Source organism: Hyla sarda, unplaced genomic scaffold, assembly GCF_029499605.1.
Source record: "Hyla sarda isolate aHylSar1 unplaced genomic scaffold, aHylSar1.hap1 scaffold_80, whole genome shotgun sequence".
NCBI classification, from domain to species: domain Eukaryota; kingdom Metazoa; phylum Chordata; class Amphibia; order Anura; family Hylidae; genus Hyla; species Hyla sarda.
The window spans coordinates 489,870-506,791 of record NW_026610825.1 but is presented as its reverse complement, the minus strand read 5'-3'; the positions used below and the strand labels follow the sequence as shown (position 1 = coordinate 506,791).

The 16,922-nt window shown below is 46.7% G+C and overlaps 1 protein-coding gene across 5 annotated transcripts in view; it reads left to right on the top strand.

Annotated features, from left to right (window-relative positions):
• The window catches only part of LOC130346716 (ras-GEF domain-containing family member 1A), a 471,811-nt gene that overhangs the window by 55,574 nt on the left and 399,315 nt on the right, over positions 1–16,922 (top strand). The gene's annotated exons all lie outside the window — the stretch shown is intronic.

Below are 16,922 nucleotides of genomic sequence, written 5' to 3'. Positions count from 1 at the left end.
AGGCGCGGTACAAGGGAGTAGACAGAAGCAAGGTCGGACGTAGCAGAAGGTCGGGGCAGGCAGCAAGGATCGTAGTCAGGGGCAACGGCAGGAGGTCTGGAACACAGGCTAGGAACACACAAGGAAACGCTTTCACTGGCACGATGGCAACAAGATCCGGCAAGGGAGTGCAGGGGAAGTGAGGTGATATAGGGAAGTGCACAGGTGAACACACTAATTGGAATCACTGCGCCAATCAGCGGCGCAGTGGCCCTTTAAATCGCAAAGACCCGGCGCGCGCGCGCCCTAGGGAGCGGGGCCGCGCGCGCCGGGACAGGACCGAGGGAGAGCGAGTCAGGTACGGGAGCCGGGGTGCGCATCGCGAGCGGGCGCTACCCTCATCGCGAATCGCATCCCGGCTGGAAGCGGAATCGCAGCGCCCCGGGTCAGTGGATCTGACCGGAGCGCTGCAGTGGGGAGAGTGTAGCGAGCGCTCCGGGGAGGAGCGGGGACCCGGAGCGCTCGGCGTAACAATTGTGCTGTCATCTCTGCCATGCAAAAAGTGTGTTAAGTTACACATATCTAGCCTGTAGTGTTAACACAGTTCTGGTGCATTTAATATTGCAGTGGCGGCATCTTGACGTTTGAGCGCATGATGGCGATGTTTCTGCATCCTGTATGCTCCCCTGACATGAGTCATCAATGGGATGTAAACCATCACCTGAACAACCAGGTTGAGACCTACCTCAGCAGTGCACTTTCTCTGACAGACACAATGAGATCAGACCCCATGGACCCCTGGCTCTCCAGATTAGACCATTGGCCAGAATTTGCCCAGTTTTCCATGAGTGTTCTGTCTTGTCCACTAAGGATGAGCGAATCTAATCTGATGAATCTGAATTTGTTACGAATTTGGGGAAAAATTTGCTTCGCAATGAATCCGAATAGCACCACGATTCGATGAAATGATTCGCTTCATTAAACTCCATTTAGTGCGGTCCAGGCTCCAGGGCATCTAAAATGCTGGATCCACATGTGGAAGGCGGGTAGGCAGGATGACCCTGAATCACATGCAGCATGCAGCCTATCAGCAGCCATCTAGCCCTGTGATGTCACATCCCTATATTATCGGCAGCCATCTTGCAGCCAGCCATTCCAGCATTGTATTTCAGAGAGAGCTTTTTATTGCAGACAGAGATAGAGCTGTACTGGGCTGTACTACACAGTGATTCTGTACTGCTGCAGTTGGGTGTATAAAAACTCTAAAGCTAACAGGGTCCAGTTAGGGTGAGTACGAAAAGCCATAGTAAGCTGATTTCAGTGCATAATACAGGTTGCGTAGCATGTTGTCCTCTCATAAGTGTAACCTGTGAGTACATAGGTGGTGTACGTTTGTTTTTGTTTTTCTTGTCAAACTAATTTGGGCCTAGTTACTGTGAAAGGCCAGCCAAAGCTACACACTTGTTTTTGTAGCCTTATACAGTTTGTAGTGGAGTACAGTCCTCCTCTCATAAGTTTAAACTGTACGTACACCTACGTGGTGTCCTTTATATTTTTATTGGTAAAATAATTTGGGCTTAGTTACTTTGAAAGGTCAGCCAAAGCTACACACTTGTTTCTATAGTCTAAAACAGTCTTAAGCGTAGTGGAGCGCATAGTCCTCCTCTCAAAAGTGTATACTGTATGTACACCTATGTGGTGTACGATTTTGTTCATGTTAAAGTCATAAGGGCCTAGTTACTCTGAAAGGCCAGCCAAAACTACACACCTGCTTTTGTAGCCAAAAACAGTTTTAAGCGTAAAGGAGCATATTGTCCTTCTCTCATAAGTGTAACATATACGCACTCAGCTGGTGTATAAGTATGTCAGGCAGAGAAGTGCCAGGACGTGCACATAGGAGTGCCAGAGGCATAAATTCATCAGGCGCAGGCAGAGGTCGCAGCAGAGTAGGGGCGTGTGGCAGCAGGAGTCACAGCGCAAGGTCTGAGCTCCTGGTGTCAGCCAGCAGTCATGTCTCGACTAACAACCCGGCTGAGAGGCTGGAACAGGTGGTAGCTCGCCTCACGGAGGACTACCAGCTCGATTTTAAGATACAAGTACAAGTTTTTTCACTGCAGCAACTACTAGCAGTATGCGCCCGCTTATCCAACGGCGCAGCAGCTGAATGTGCTCCTGTCCAAGTTGCTGGTACTGCAGTTCTTCCCTTTTCAAGTGGACACTCAGAGCATGGGGGTGCGCTGAGAGGCAGGGGCTGCTCGATGCTCACCAGAATGGGTCCTCAAAAAGGGATTTAAAAAATGTAAATAAATTTAAATAAAATAAAAATGTAATTAAAAAATTTCTTTAATCTCTTCATTTACGATGCCATATGGTCTCCCGACCCTTCTACCATAACCAGATGCTCTGCGGCAGTGATTCTAATAGCGATGCCTGTAATCTGCATGTCACACTGAATAATAGTATTATTTAACTAATACAGCACACTCCCTATGCATGTTACTACAAGGAAAAGTGTTCTACACCCCTATTGAGACTCTCTGTAGCCCAAAAATAGCCTAAGACCCCCCATGTCGACGATCCCGGCGATTCCAGGTCAATCTGGTCTCCGGTGTTCTGGAAAAAGAGTGATAGGTCCAAGATGCCATCTATCACCCTTTACCAGCAGAAGTGAGGTGATCGGGTGGCGATCGGGCAAGTCGGGGGTCCCTTACCTGTCCATCAGGGTAGGCGGGGATCCCTGGCATCTACGTGGAGGGTCCCCGAAGTGGGCGGCTTCGCCAGAAGTCCCCGGGTGGCGGCAGGATACAGCAGAAGGTGAGTTGTTCGCCTCCTGCTGTTGCTAAGCAACAACTCCCATCATACACAGCTAAAGGGCATGCTGGGAGTTGTAGTTTTGCAACAGCTGGTGGCAAAACTACAACTCCCAGCATGCCCTTTGGCTGTTTGTGCATGCTGGGACTTGTAGTTATGCAACAGCTGGAGGGACATTTTTTTCTATGAAAAGAGTGCCTCCAGTTGTTGCATAACTGCAACTCCCAGCATGCACGGACAGCAAAAGGGCATGCTGGGAGATGTAGTAGTGTGCCTCCAGCTGTTGCACAACTACAGCTCCCAGCATGCCCTTGGGCTGTCAATGCATGCTGAGAGTTATAGTTTTGCAACAGCTGGAGGCACACTGGGTTAAGTAACAAACTCTGTGTTTTACAACCATTGTGCCTCCAGCTGTTACATAACTGCAACACCCAGCATGCACGGACAGCCAAAGAGTTGTACTTTTGCAACAGCTGAAGGTTTGCGCCCCCCCCCCCCCCCAAAGTACATTCACACGGATGGGGGTTTACAGTGACTTTCCCGCTGCAAGTTAGAGCTGTGGTAAATTTTCCGCCGCAGCTCAAACTCCCAACGGAAAACTTGCTGTACACCCCCGCCGTGTGAATGTACCATAAAAACACTAAACTACACTAACACATATTAAAGGGTAAAACACTACATATATCCCTATACAGTTACCCCCCCCCCCAATAAAAAAAAAATGTCTCGTACAGCACTGTCCAAAACGGAGCCTCCAGCTGTTGCAAAACAGCAACTCCCAGTATTGCTGGACTGCCGTAGGGTATTTTTTGGTATCAAAGGCAAGTGTAATTCTTCCATCCGAGTATGTCCCTATGCAAATCCCTAATTTAGGCCTCAAATGAGAATGGCGCTATCTCACTTCAGAGTCCTGTTGTATTTCACGGCAACAGTTTAGGGCCACATATGGGGTATTTCCATACTCGGGAGAAATTGCCTAACACATTTTGGGGGTCTTTTTCTCCTTTTATCCCTTATGAAAAGGAAAAGTTGGGATCTACACCAGGATGTTAGTGTAAAAAAAATTACATTTTTTACACTAGCATGCTGGTGTTGCCCCATACTTTTTATTTTTTCAAGAGGTAAAAGGAAAAAAAGACCCTGAAAATTTGTAACGCAATTTCTCCTGAGTACGGAAATACCCCATATGTGGACATAAAATGCTCTGTGGTAGCACAACAGGGCTCAGGAGTGACAGCGCACCATGTACATTTGAGGCCTAAATTGGTGATTTGCACAGGGGTGGCTGATTTTGCAAAAAGATAAATACCCACATGTAACCCCATTTTGGAAACTACACCCCTCACAGAATTTAACAAGGGATATAAGTGAGCCTTAACACCCACAGGTGTTTGACGAATTTGTGTTAAAGTTGGATGTGAAAATGAAAAAAAAAATATTTTTTTCACTAAAATGATGGTTTTATCCTATATTTTTCATTTTGACAAGAGAAAGTAGGAAACTAGGAAAAAAGCCCCCCAAAATTGGTAGCCCCATTTCTTCTGAGTAAGAACACATCCCATATGTGGATGTAAAGTGCTCTGCTGAAGAACTACAATGCCCAGAAGAGAAGGAGCTCCATTGGGCTTTTGGAGAGAGAATGTGCCTGAAATGGAAGGCCATGTGTGTTTACAAAGCCCCCATAGTGCCAGAACAGTGGACCCCACCACATATGTGACCCCATTTTGGAAACTACACCCCTCACGGAATGTAATAAGAGGTGCAGTGAGCATTTACACCCCAGATTTTTGGAACAGTGGTCCGTGAAAATGAGAAATACATTTTTTCATTTGCACAGCCCAGTGTTCCAAAGATCTGTCAAACCCTAATGGGGTATGAATGCTCACTGCACCCCTTATTAACGTCTGTGAGGGGTGTAGTTTCCAAAATGGGGTCACATGTTGAGGGGGTCCATTGTTCTGGTACCACAGGGGGGTTTTGTAAACGCACATGGCCCCCGACTTCCTCCCCAAATGGCCCCCAAATTCTCTCTCCAAAGGCTCAATGGCGCTCCTTTCTCTTCTGAGCATTGTAGTTCGCCTGCAGAGCACTTGACATCCACATATGGGGTATTTCCTTACTCAGAAGAAATGGTGTTACAAATTTTTGTAACACCATTTACAAAAATGGTAAATTTGGGGAAAAAAATGCATTTTAGTGATAAAAATGTATACATTTCATTTACACATCTGACTTTACCGAAAAGTAATCAAACACCTGTGGGGTGTTAAGGCTCACTGTACCCCTTTTTTTTTTTTTGTTCAAAGTAAAAGATTTTATTAGTTTTCAAAACAGGAAGATAATAACAGTGACAAAAATCATTCTTAGTAGACACAAAGAACAACAGCAATGTGGGCAACGTAATAGTACAGCAACGCAGATAATGCAATTCCGCAATCAGTTGTAATAGGGATATCGGTCTAGTACAGCAGCAATCTAGCATAGTGTCTAACCGCTACCACAATGACCATAAGGGTCTTTTAACTATGTTATCAGTCACTTAAGAGTCCCATGAATCACCGGTGGCAGAGTAGGGTCAAGGTCAGAACATTCAGGGCTATAGCGATATATGTGATAAATCCGACTCATACAGGTGGGGACATCGCTATAGTATGGGGTCACCAGCAGCGAGGAAAAGGAAGAACAAGGAAAGGAGAGAGACAGAAGAGGTGAAAGAAGGGAAGACAGGCAAGGTAGAACAAGGAGCAAAAGCACTTACCCTGTGGATCGAACGGACACGGCTCATCTCCAGGTCCAGATGACAGCTAGCGCCAACTGGAGAAATGGTGGGGGTATCATGTTCCCAAATTTAGGTACCCAAGTGCAAGGAATCAAACTCCGGGGACACTATGAAGGTGAGCCAGGGGCCCCATATGAAATGATATTTATCATGGTCCTGTTTAGATTCTGCTAACAGTTCCTCCATTCTACAGATCCTGGAGAGCTCTTGAAGGAAGGAGGAGAAAGTTGGAGGTTGTGGTGACTTCCATAGTGTCGGGATAACAGTACGGGCTGCAATCAGTGGGAAGTGCAATAATCGGGCTAAGTGCTTGGGCACGGAGCGGGGGAGGAAAGACAAGAGTAGTAATTCAGGGGTCCTCAGAAGTGCGTCAGGAACCCATCGTGGCAAGAGATCAAGAACCGCAGTCCAATACCTATCCAGTCTTGGGCACACGAGCCATATATGGTGCATCGTGCCCCTGCCTTCACTGCATCTCCAACACACCTCCGAGGACCCCGGATAAATACAAGCTAGCAACGTTGGTACTCTGTACCATCTGGTTAACACTTTGTAATTGGTCTCGTGGGCCCTACTCGAGACAGAGGACCTGTGACAGAGAGAGCGCCCTTCGCCAATTGTCATCAAGAATCAGGCGACCAATGTCTTTCTCCCATGAGGAGCGAAAATGCAGGGGAGGTAAGGCAAATTCGTCCAGAAAAAAGGAGTATAGGATGCTTAAAGGTCTGGCGGGGGCAGATGACGAGAGGCAAAGGCGCTCAAACTCCACCATTGGGCGATGTAGGGAGAGCGATTGTTTGTGAGTGTGGTAGAAGTGAGAGATTTGTGCGTACTGGAGAATTAGAGTCGTTGTGGCGATAGTGTCACCTATGAGATCTCCAAGTGGTTTCAGTGTTGTGGCCTCCAGTAGAGAGTGTAGTACCGTGCCCTCCGTGTTATGAAATGAGAGAAAGAAGTAAGCTTTGAGTGTCGGTGGGAACTCCGGATTGCCAAATAGAGGTGTGAGTGGGCCCCCAGGGGGAACCACGGAGGAGCGTTTCAGGTATGTGGTTCGGGATCTGAGTATGGAGTGCATAACCGGTGGGGGTCCAGAAGGATCCCACATTAGTGTGGAGGGGGCTGAGATCCATAGGATACCCCTGGGATCCCTGCCTGATGTCTCACGTTCCAATGACACCCATTGTTTGCTGTCGGTGCCATGGAATGCATCTAATACTCTTGCTAAGACTGCAGAAAGATAGTACGAGAGGGCATCAGGCAGGGCTAATCCTCCCTCTCTTGTACACCTGATTAGGATGGTTTTGGCCAGCCTAGAGTGTTTGTCATCCCAGATGAATCTGAGTTGCAGTGTTGTAAGTTCACGGAAGAATGTGCGGGGTATGTGGGTCGGGACACCAGCAAACAGGTACAGGAGGCGTGGTAGCACATTCATTTTGAAAGCATTTATCCTCCCTAACCACTGTACCCCTTGTTACGTTCCTTGAGGGGTGTAGTTTCCCAAATAGTGTGACATGTGTTTTTTTTTTTTTGCTGTTCTGGCTCCATAGAGGCTTCCTAAATGTGACATGCCCCCCAAAAACTACTCTCCAAAATCCCATTGTCGCTCCTTCCCTTCTGAGCCCTCTAGTGCACCCACAGAGCACTTTACATCCACATATGAGGTTTTTCCTTACTCAAGAGAAATTGGGTTACAAATTTTGGGGGGCATTTTCTCCTTTTACCCCTTGTAAAAATAAAAAAATGGGTCTACAAGAGCATGCGAGTGTAAAAAAATGAAGATTTTGAATTTTCTCCTTCAATTTGCTGCTATTCCCGTGAAACACCTAAAGGGTTAAAGAGGTACTACCATGCTGACAACTTATTCCCTATCTAAAGGATAGGGGATAAGGTGCCTGATCGCGCGGGGTCCCGCCGCTGGGGACCCCCGCGATCTTGCACGCAGCACTCCGCCCTCATCAGGTCCCGGAGCGAACATCCGTTCCGGGTCTGATGACGGGGCCGGTGATCGTGACATCACAGCCCCACCCCTGTGTGACGTCACGCTCCGCCCCTCAATGCAAGTCTATGGCAGGGGGCGAGACAGCTGTCACGACCCCTCCCATAGGCTTGCATTGAGGGGGGCGGAGCGTGATGTCACACAGGGCGGAGCCTTGACATCACAACGCTCCGGCCCCATGATCAACAGTAATCAGACCTGGAGCGAACACGCTCTGGGGACTGATTTTAAACCGGGTGCAGCGTGCAAGATCACAGGGGTCCCCAGCAGCGGGACCCCCGCACTTAGGCATCTTATCCCCTATCCTTTGGATAGAGGATAAGATGTCTAAGCGCCAGAGTACCCCTTTAAGGTGAAAATGGGCTTGGTCCTTAAGGGGTTAAAGGGGTTGTCCAGCAATTGTATTCTTCTTTATAAATATGCCCAGTTTGCCTGTGAAACGTTTAAACAAAAAGAAGCCTGTTCTTACCCCTCACGCTATCCTGCAGCCTATGTTATCATGGTGGAGACCAGGATCCACTCCCCAATGCTGTGGTCAACAGATTACATTCCGGAAAAAAAAAAAAAAAAAACAAACTCCAACAACCGGCAGGATCAATCAGGCACTAAGACCAAGGTAAGGATAAGGGAATGTATTACCCACAATGCAACACGTTTCGCGGAAGGTCTGCTTATCCTTACCTTGGTATTGGCGCCTGATTGATCCTGCCGGTTGTTGGAGTTTTCTTGGATTTTAGTTGAATGTTGGCGTGGAGTGACTGCAGAGACCTACTATCAGATATACTCTAGCCCACTGTTGTACTTGGATGGAGTACAACTCGCCTTGGTAAGCGCAGTTTACATTCAGTGTTTTTGTATATCCCAAGGTATCACACTACGGAGCGCATCCTTTTGCTTTTTATATTTTTAACATATTACATTGGTATTTAGCCAATCATAAGGCTCTTATATATATGTATAATGGCTAATTCATATCAAATGAAACCTATCACACATATCCCTGCAGAAGAATGATGGGCAGAGGTGTAACTTGTAGCTTCTGGGCCCTGATGCAAAATCTACAACAGGGCCCAATAATACTGGACAGATGTGCTTTGGGGCCCCCTTAGGCACCAGGGCCCCGGTGTGATTGCTATCTCCGCACCCCTCATAGCTACGCCCCTGACACTGGGGAATTCACTGGTAAACCAGCATTCCATACTTAACCCCTTAAGGACTCAGCGTTTTTCCGTTTTTGCATTTTCATTTTTTCCTCATCACCTTCCAAAAATCATAACACTTTCAATTTTGCACCTAAAAATCCATATTATGGCTTATTTTTTGCGCCCCCAATTCTTCTTTGCAGTGACATTAGTCATTTTACCAAAAAATTCACGGCGAAATGGAAAAAAAATCATTGTGTGACAAAATTGAAGAAAAAATTTCATTTTGTAACTTTTGGGGGCTTCCGTTTTTACGCAGTGCATTTTTCGGTAAAAATAACACCTTATCTTTATTCTGTAGGTCCATACGGTTAAAATGATACCCTACTTATATAGGTAGGATATTGTCGTACTTCGGAAAAAAATCATAACTACATGCAGGAAAATGTATATGTTAAAAATTCTCATCTTCTAACCCCTATAATTTTTTTTTTTCTACGTACGGGCTGGTATGAGGACTCATTTTTGCCCCGTTTTCTGAAGTTTTTGTCGGTACCATTTTTGTATTGATCGGACTTTTTGATCGCTTTTTATTCATTTTTTCATGATATAAAAAGTGACCAAAAATACACTATTTTGGACTTTTGAATTTTTTTGCGCACACGCCATTGACCGTGCGATTAAATTAATGATATATTTTTATAGTTCGGACATTTTTGCTCGTGGCGATACCACATATGTTTATTTTTATTTACCCTTTTTTTAATGGGAAAAAGGGGGTGATTCAAACTTTTAATAGGGAAGGGGTTAAATGACCTTTGTTAACTTTTTTTCCCACTTTTTTTGCAGTGTTATAGCTCCCATAGGGAGCTATAACACTGCACACACTGATCTCCTATGCTGATCCCTGCAAAGCCATAGCTTTGCAGGAATCAGTCAGATAGGCAGTCGATTGCTCAAGCCTGTAGCTCGGACGCCGCGGAGAGAGGTAAGGAGACCTCCGCCTGCGTCACAGCTGTCCCGGCTGTTGTTAGAGGCCGGGCCTGACCCGCTGTGACGCTAGATCGGGAGCAGTACGTCATGAGTGCTTAAGGGGTTAATAAAGGGAGATAAAAAGGCAACAAGAGGTGCGCCCCTAGTGAGGACCGTCTAGGTGGGTTAGACAGGGTGAAGAGAAAGATGGGTCCTCACCCTTAGGTGTTGCGCTTAGAGCACAACACCTACAGTAGCGTCTGGAATGAATGGACGGCCGGACAGCTGCCACGAAGAACTTCCCGGAGTGACGTCAGTCTCACCGGTAATGAAGCATAGGTAGGAATGTGGAAAAGGTGTTCCCCTCAAAAACGGCGCTCGTCCATGAATAGAGGTATATGCATTTAATGAAACATAAAAAGCAACGCGTTTCGACCCCGTACAGGGGTCTTCATCAGGCACAGCATTTCATATTTGACCTTTGCAGTACTGTTGTGACAAGCCAAGTCATGTGCACATCTGCACCTTCGACACTCTTAGATTATCCATATGATGTGCTCACTAGGCAAATTTTAAGCAAATAGGCCTAATAAATGGCTCTACACTCTATGGTGCCCATAGGTGAAATCTAATCACTGTTAAGAAGTGCCCTGAACAGCCCTATTAACAATATCAATCATACATCACTACTTTCCATCTTTTAAGCATTTCACTCTTGCTTTGCGCAGCAGCGATCTCCTAGTTAATCAGGCGGAACTGTTATATGTGTAACCATGGCACTGCTGGCTGAAGGCTGGTGAATAGTCCTTTATTACTGAATAAAACATTTCATTCATTGTCGTATATTTGTGATTGCTTTTAGTAGCTTTTTATCACTAGAGATTTGCATCTCAACTATTACTGCTTTCAGCCTGATGGTCTCCAGCAAGAATAATGTTGCATTTAAATCCCTGATCGACTACATGTGTAGTTCTCAACGTGAGACTAATAGCTGCACTTCTTCTCTCTTATGAAACATATTGCAGGGTTTTACAGTATCTCAATAATAATGTTTATTTTTTTAAACATTTGACATGTTCGTATATTAATAAGAGGCTAGTAGAAAATAATTTTATGTCACATAGCGACTGAATAAATTATTACCCTTAAGTAAATGGTCAGTTTTGCACACTGAGTGACAATGATTATATAATAGAGGGGTTGTGAGAAGGGTTACCACTAGCATTAAGTACTCTGGTGGAAATTTTTATTTTATTTTTTAAATCAACTGGCGCCAGAAAGTTAAACAGATTTGTAAATTACTTCTATTAAAAAATCTTAATCCTTCCAGTACTTATTAGCTGCTGAATACTACAGAGGAAATGCTTTTCTTTTTGAAACACAGAGCTCTCTGCTGAATCACGAACACAGTGCTCTCTGCTGACACCTCTGTCCATTTTAAGAACTGTCGTAGGAATAGGAGAAAATCCCCTTAGCAAACATATGCTGCTCTGGACAGTTCCTAAAATGGACAGAGATGTAAGCGGAGAGCACTGTGCTCGTGATGTCATCAGAGAGCACTGTGTTCCAAAAAGAAAAGAATTTCCTCTTTAGTATTCAGCAGCTAATAAGTACTGGAAGGATTAAGATTTTTTAATAGAAGTAAATTACAAATCTGTTTAACTTTCTGGCACCAATTGATTTAAAGAAAAAAAAAGTTAAAATGCAATATAGACCAGTAGTTTGAGGGACATTGTATAATGTTACTGTGTGTGTTTGTTAACCCCTTAAGGACCAGGCCCATTTTGGCCTTAAGGACCAGATCAATTTTATTTTTGCATTTTCATTTTTTCCTCCTCGCCTTCTAAAAATCATAACTCTTTTGTATTTCCATCCACAGACCCATATGAGGGCTTGTTTTTTGCGTCACTAATTGTACTTTGTAATTACATCACTTATTTTACCATAAAATGTATGCCGCAACCAAACAAATATTATTTATGTAGGAAAATTGAAAAGAAAACAGCAATTTAGCAAATTCTGGAAGGTTTTGTTTTCACGCTGTACACTTTCCGGTAAAATGGACAAGTTTTCTTTATTCTGTGGGTCAATACGATAAAAATGATACCCATGTTATATGCTCTTCTATAATTGTACCACTTAAAAAAAATATCATACCATTTTAACAAAATTAGTATGTTGGAAATTGCCCTATTTTGATCAACTATAACTTTCAAATTTTTCCGTATATGGGGCGGTATGAGGGCTCATTTGTTGCACCGGCAATGGCGTGGGCCATACCAGGGGAACGGAATCTGAGGGATTACTGGTTTTCACCAGAGCCTGTCGCAAAGCGGGATGGACTTGCTGCGGCAGGTAACCCCCAGGTCGTTCCACTTGGTAGCGACTCAACCCCTCTGGTGGCTTAGACTGGCGCAGGACACAAGGACAAGGCAAAGGCAAGGTCAGACGTAGCAGAAGGTCAGGGCAGGTAGCAACGGTTCATAGTCAGGGGCAACAGCAAGGGTCTGGATACACAGGCAATGGGCTCACAAAAACGCTTTCACTGGCACAAGGCAACAAGATCCGGCGAGGACAGGAACGGGAAGTGGGTTTATATGTGTTTGGGAGTGATTGGGAACAGATTGGGCCAGGCATCAATTAATGGTGCACTGGCCCTTTAAATCTGAGAGACCCGGCGTGCGCGGGCCCTAGAGAGCGGGATCGTGCACGCCGGGACTGAGCAGAAGGAGGACGGGCAGGTAAACAGAAAGGGATGCGACCCGCGGGCAGGCACGTCCCGCCGCGTGGATCGCATCCCCGCCGGGGGAAACAGAATAGCGCTCCCGGTCAGCGAGTCTGACCGGGGCGCTGCAGACAGGAGCCGAACGCCATGAGCGCTCCGGGGGAGGAGAGGGACCTGGAGCGCTCGGCGTGACAGCTGGGAGTTGTAGGTTTGCAACAGTTGACAGCCCCCTGGTAGGGAAACCCTGCTCTACAGTCTAGGTCAGCTTAAAGGGAGCTGAAATATTCAGCTCTATACACTCTATACACAAGATCCGGCGAGGACAGGAAGGGGAAGTGGGTTTATATGTGTTTGGGAGTGATTGGGAACAGATTGGGCCAGGCACCAATTAATTCTGCACTGGCCCTATAAATCTGAGAGACCCGGCGCACGCGGGCACTAGAGAGCGGGATCGCGCGCCGGGACTGAGCAGAAGGAGGACGGGGCCGCTAAACAGAAAGGGATGAGACCCGCGGGCAGGCACGTCCCGCCGCGCGGATCGCATCCCCGCCGGGGGAAACAGAGCAGCGCTCCCGGTCAGCGAGTCTGACCGGGGCTCTGCAGACAGGCGCCGAATGCCGCGAGCCCTCTGGGGGAGGAGAGGGACCCAGAGTGCTCGGCGTGACAGTACCCCCCCCCCTTGGATATCCCCCTCTTTTTGGAACCAAGGAATTTGTGGATGAGCTCCTTGTCCAAAATATTGGTCTCGGGCTCCCAGGACATCTCTTCAGGACCACAATTTTCCCAGTCAATTAGAAAAAATCTTTTACGTCGGACAACTTTAGAGGCGAGGATCTCCTTCACAGAGAATACATTGGAGGAGCCAGAGACAGGAGTAGGAACAGTGACCTTGGGAGAAAAAAGGTTAAAAACAACAGGCTTGAGCAAAGAAACATGGAAGGAATTAGGGATACGGAGAGAGGGGGGGAGATGAAGTTGATAAGAGACAGGGTTAATTTGTTTTTTGACTTTGAATGGGCCTAAAAATCGAGGGCCCAACTTGTAACTGGGTACCCGGAATCGTATGTACTTAGCAGAAAGCCATACCTTGTCACCGGGGGAAAAAACTGAAGGAACCCTTCTCTTCTTGTCGTTGTGTCTCTTCGTACGGGAAGACGCCATTAGAAGAGACTTACGAGTGTCACGCCAAATAGTGGGAAAATTTTGAGTCAGTTCATCCATGGCAGGAACTCCAGAAGAAGTGGGTATGGGGAGGGGGGGGGGGGAGAGGATGACGGCCGTACACCACAAAAAATGGAGACATAGAAGAGGATTCAGAGTTTTTAAAATTGTAGGAAAATTCGGCCCAAGGCAGAAGGTCGACCCAATCATCTTGACGGGATGAAACAGAATGTCGCAGGTAGACACCAAGTATCTGGTTCACTCTTTCCACTTGACCGTTGGATTGTGGGTGGTAAGCAGAAGAGAAGTTTAATTTGATTTTTAATTGACTGCAGAGTGCCCTCCAGAATTTTGAAACAAATTGAACGCCTCTGTCAGAGACGATGTGCGTGGGAAGCCCGTGGAGGCAAAAAATTTGAAGGAAAAATTGTTTCGCCAATTGTGGCACGGAAGGAAGACCCGGCAGAGGGACAAAATGAGCCATTTTAGAAAAACAATCAACGACCACCCAAATGACTGTGTTGCCATGAGAAGATGGAAGGTCAGTGATGAAATCCATAGCAATATGAGACCATGGCTGTTCGGGCACTGGAAGAGGAAGGAGAAGACCTGCAGGCTTCTGGCGAGGAATCTTATCACGGGCACAAACTGTACAAGCCCGAACGAAATCAGTCACATCCTTCTCCAGGGAAGACCACCAATATAGTCAGGAAATTAACTGAATGGATTTTTTGATTTCAGCGTGGCCTGCAAAAAGAGAGGAGTGACCCCATTTGAGGATCTTGAGGCGAAGACGGGGAGGGACAAAAGTCTTCCCAGGAGGAATTTGCACTAGAGAGGCTGGGGCAGAGAAGATCAGGCACTCAGGTGGTATAATGTGCTGTAGAGGAGCTTCAGACTCGGAGGCATTCTTGTCAGCAGGACGGAAGTGTATTTCAAAATTGAAGTGGGCAAAAAACAACGACCATCTAGCCTGGTGAGGATTTAACCGCTGGGCAGACTGGAGGTAAGATAAATTTTTTATGGTCCGTGTAGATGGTGATGGGGTGAATGGATCCTTCCAAGAGATGTCTCCACTCCTCAAGCGCCAACTTAATGGCCAAAAGTTCACGATCTCCAATGGAATAGTTTTTTTCTGCAGGAGAGAAGGTTTTGGAGAAAAAAAACACAAGTGATGTTTTTTCCAGAAGCGGTTTTTTGAAGAAGAATGGCTCCAGCTCCGACCGAGGAGGCATCAACCTCAAGGAAAAAAGGCTTCATAGGATCAGGCCTGGACAGGACCGGTGCCGAGGCGAAGGCGGTCTTGAGTCGGTTAAAAGCTTCATCCGCTTGGGGAGGCCAAGATTTTGGATTCGTGTTTTTCTTAGTCAATGCCACAATTGGAGCAACGATGGTGGAGAAGTGGGGAATGAACTGACGATAATAGTTAGCGAATCCAAGAAAGCGTTGGATAGCACGGAGTCCAGAGGGGCGTGGCCAATCCAATACCGCAGAGAGTTTGTCAGGATCCATTGGAAGACCCTGACCCGAGACTAAGTATTCCAGGAAAGGAAGGCTGCTGCGTTCAAAAATACATTTTTCAAATTTGGCGTACAGATGATTTTCACGAAGACGCTGAAGCACTTGACGGACATGGAGACGATGTTCCTCTAGGTTGGAGGAAAACCTTAGAATGTAATCTAAGTAGACTACCAAGCAGGTATACAGCAAGTCCCGAATAATTTCATTAACAAATTCTTGAAAGACTGCAGGGGCATTGCAAAGTCCAAACGGCATGACGAGATATTCAAAGCGTCCATCTCTAGTGTTAAATGCTGTTTTCCACTCGTCACCCTCACGAATTCGAATGAGGTTATATGCGCCCCTTAGATCAAGCTTTGTAAAAATTTTGCTCCACGCAGTCAGTCAAAGAGTTCAGAGATGAGTGGCAGAGGATAGTGGTTGCTCACTGTGATTTTATTAAGACCGCGGTAGTCTATACATGGGCGTAGAGATCCGTCTTTTTTGGCAACGAAGAAGAATCCAGCTCCGGCTGGAGAAGAAGATTTCCAGATAAAACCCCTTTTTAGGTTTTCCTGAATGTATTCAGTCATGGCTTGCGTTTCTGGAGCGAAGAGTGGGAAAATCCTGCCACGGGGCGGTGTGGTACCAGGAAGCAAGTCAATAGGGCAGTCGTAGGGTCTGTGGTGTGACCTCTGTTTGCTTTTTACAAAAAACATCAGAATAGTCCTGATAGGCCTTAGGAAGGCCTGGCAAAGGTGTAGTGAAGGAGACTTGGCTGGTAGGAACAGACTTGAGACATCACTTGTGGCAGGAAGATCCCCAACTTTTAATGTCCCCAGTGGCCCAGTCGAGGGTAGGTGCATGACACTGGAGCCAGGGCAAGCCAAAAAGAATTTCAGAGGTACAGTTGGGCAATACAAAAAATGCAATATTTTCATAATGGAGAACTCCAACGCTCATGAGCAGAGGTTCTGTGCGGTAACGCACAGTGCAGACCAGTTTTTCTCCATTCACTGATGAAATGAATACAAAAGAAAGAGAAGCGCTCCATAGTGCATTAACCGGGCAAGTTGATATTCACAGTGTATACCAGGCACAACACTGTTGAAAGTTTCCAAAATGCAGCCAGTCCCGCCACCACATAGGTGTAACGAATACAGCAACCTCCAAATACTCCCAAGGGACTTCAAATAGGCGCAGAAAGGATGAAGAGTTGTAGATGTAAAAGCAATATAATTTATTTGCAGAACAACGCGTTTCGACGCCAGGACGGGCGTCTTTCTCAAGTTCAGGAACTGGACTGGCGCGGGACACAAGGACAAGGCAAAAGCAAGGTCAGAGGTAGCAAAAGGTCAGGGTAGGTAGCAACGGTTCATAGTCAGGGGCAAAAGCAAGGGTCTGGATACACAGGCAATGGGCTCACAAAAACGCTTTCACTGGCACAAGGCAACAAGATCCGGTGAGGACAGGAACGGGAAGTGGGTTTATATGTGTTTGGGAGTGATTGGGAACAGATTGGGCCAGGCATCAATTAATGGTGCACTGGCCCTATAAATCTGAGAGAACCGGCGTGCGCGGGCCCTAGAGAGCGGGATCGCGCGCCGGGACTGAGCAGAAGGAGGACAGGGCAGGTAAACAGAACGGGATGCGACCCGCGGGCAGGCACGTCCTGCCGCGCGGATCGCATCCCCGCCGGGGGAAACAGAGCAGCGCTCCCGGTCAGCGAGTCTGACCGGGGTGCTGCAGACAGGCGCCGAACGCCGTGAGTGCTCCGGGGGAGGAGAGGGACCCGGAGCACTCGGCGTGACAGCTGGGAGTTGTAGGTTTGCAACAGTTGACGGCACCCTGGTAGGG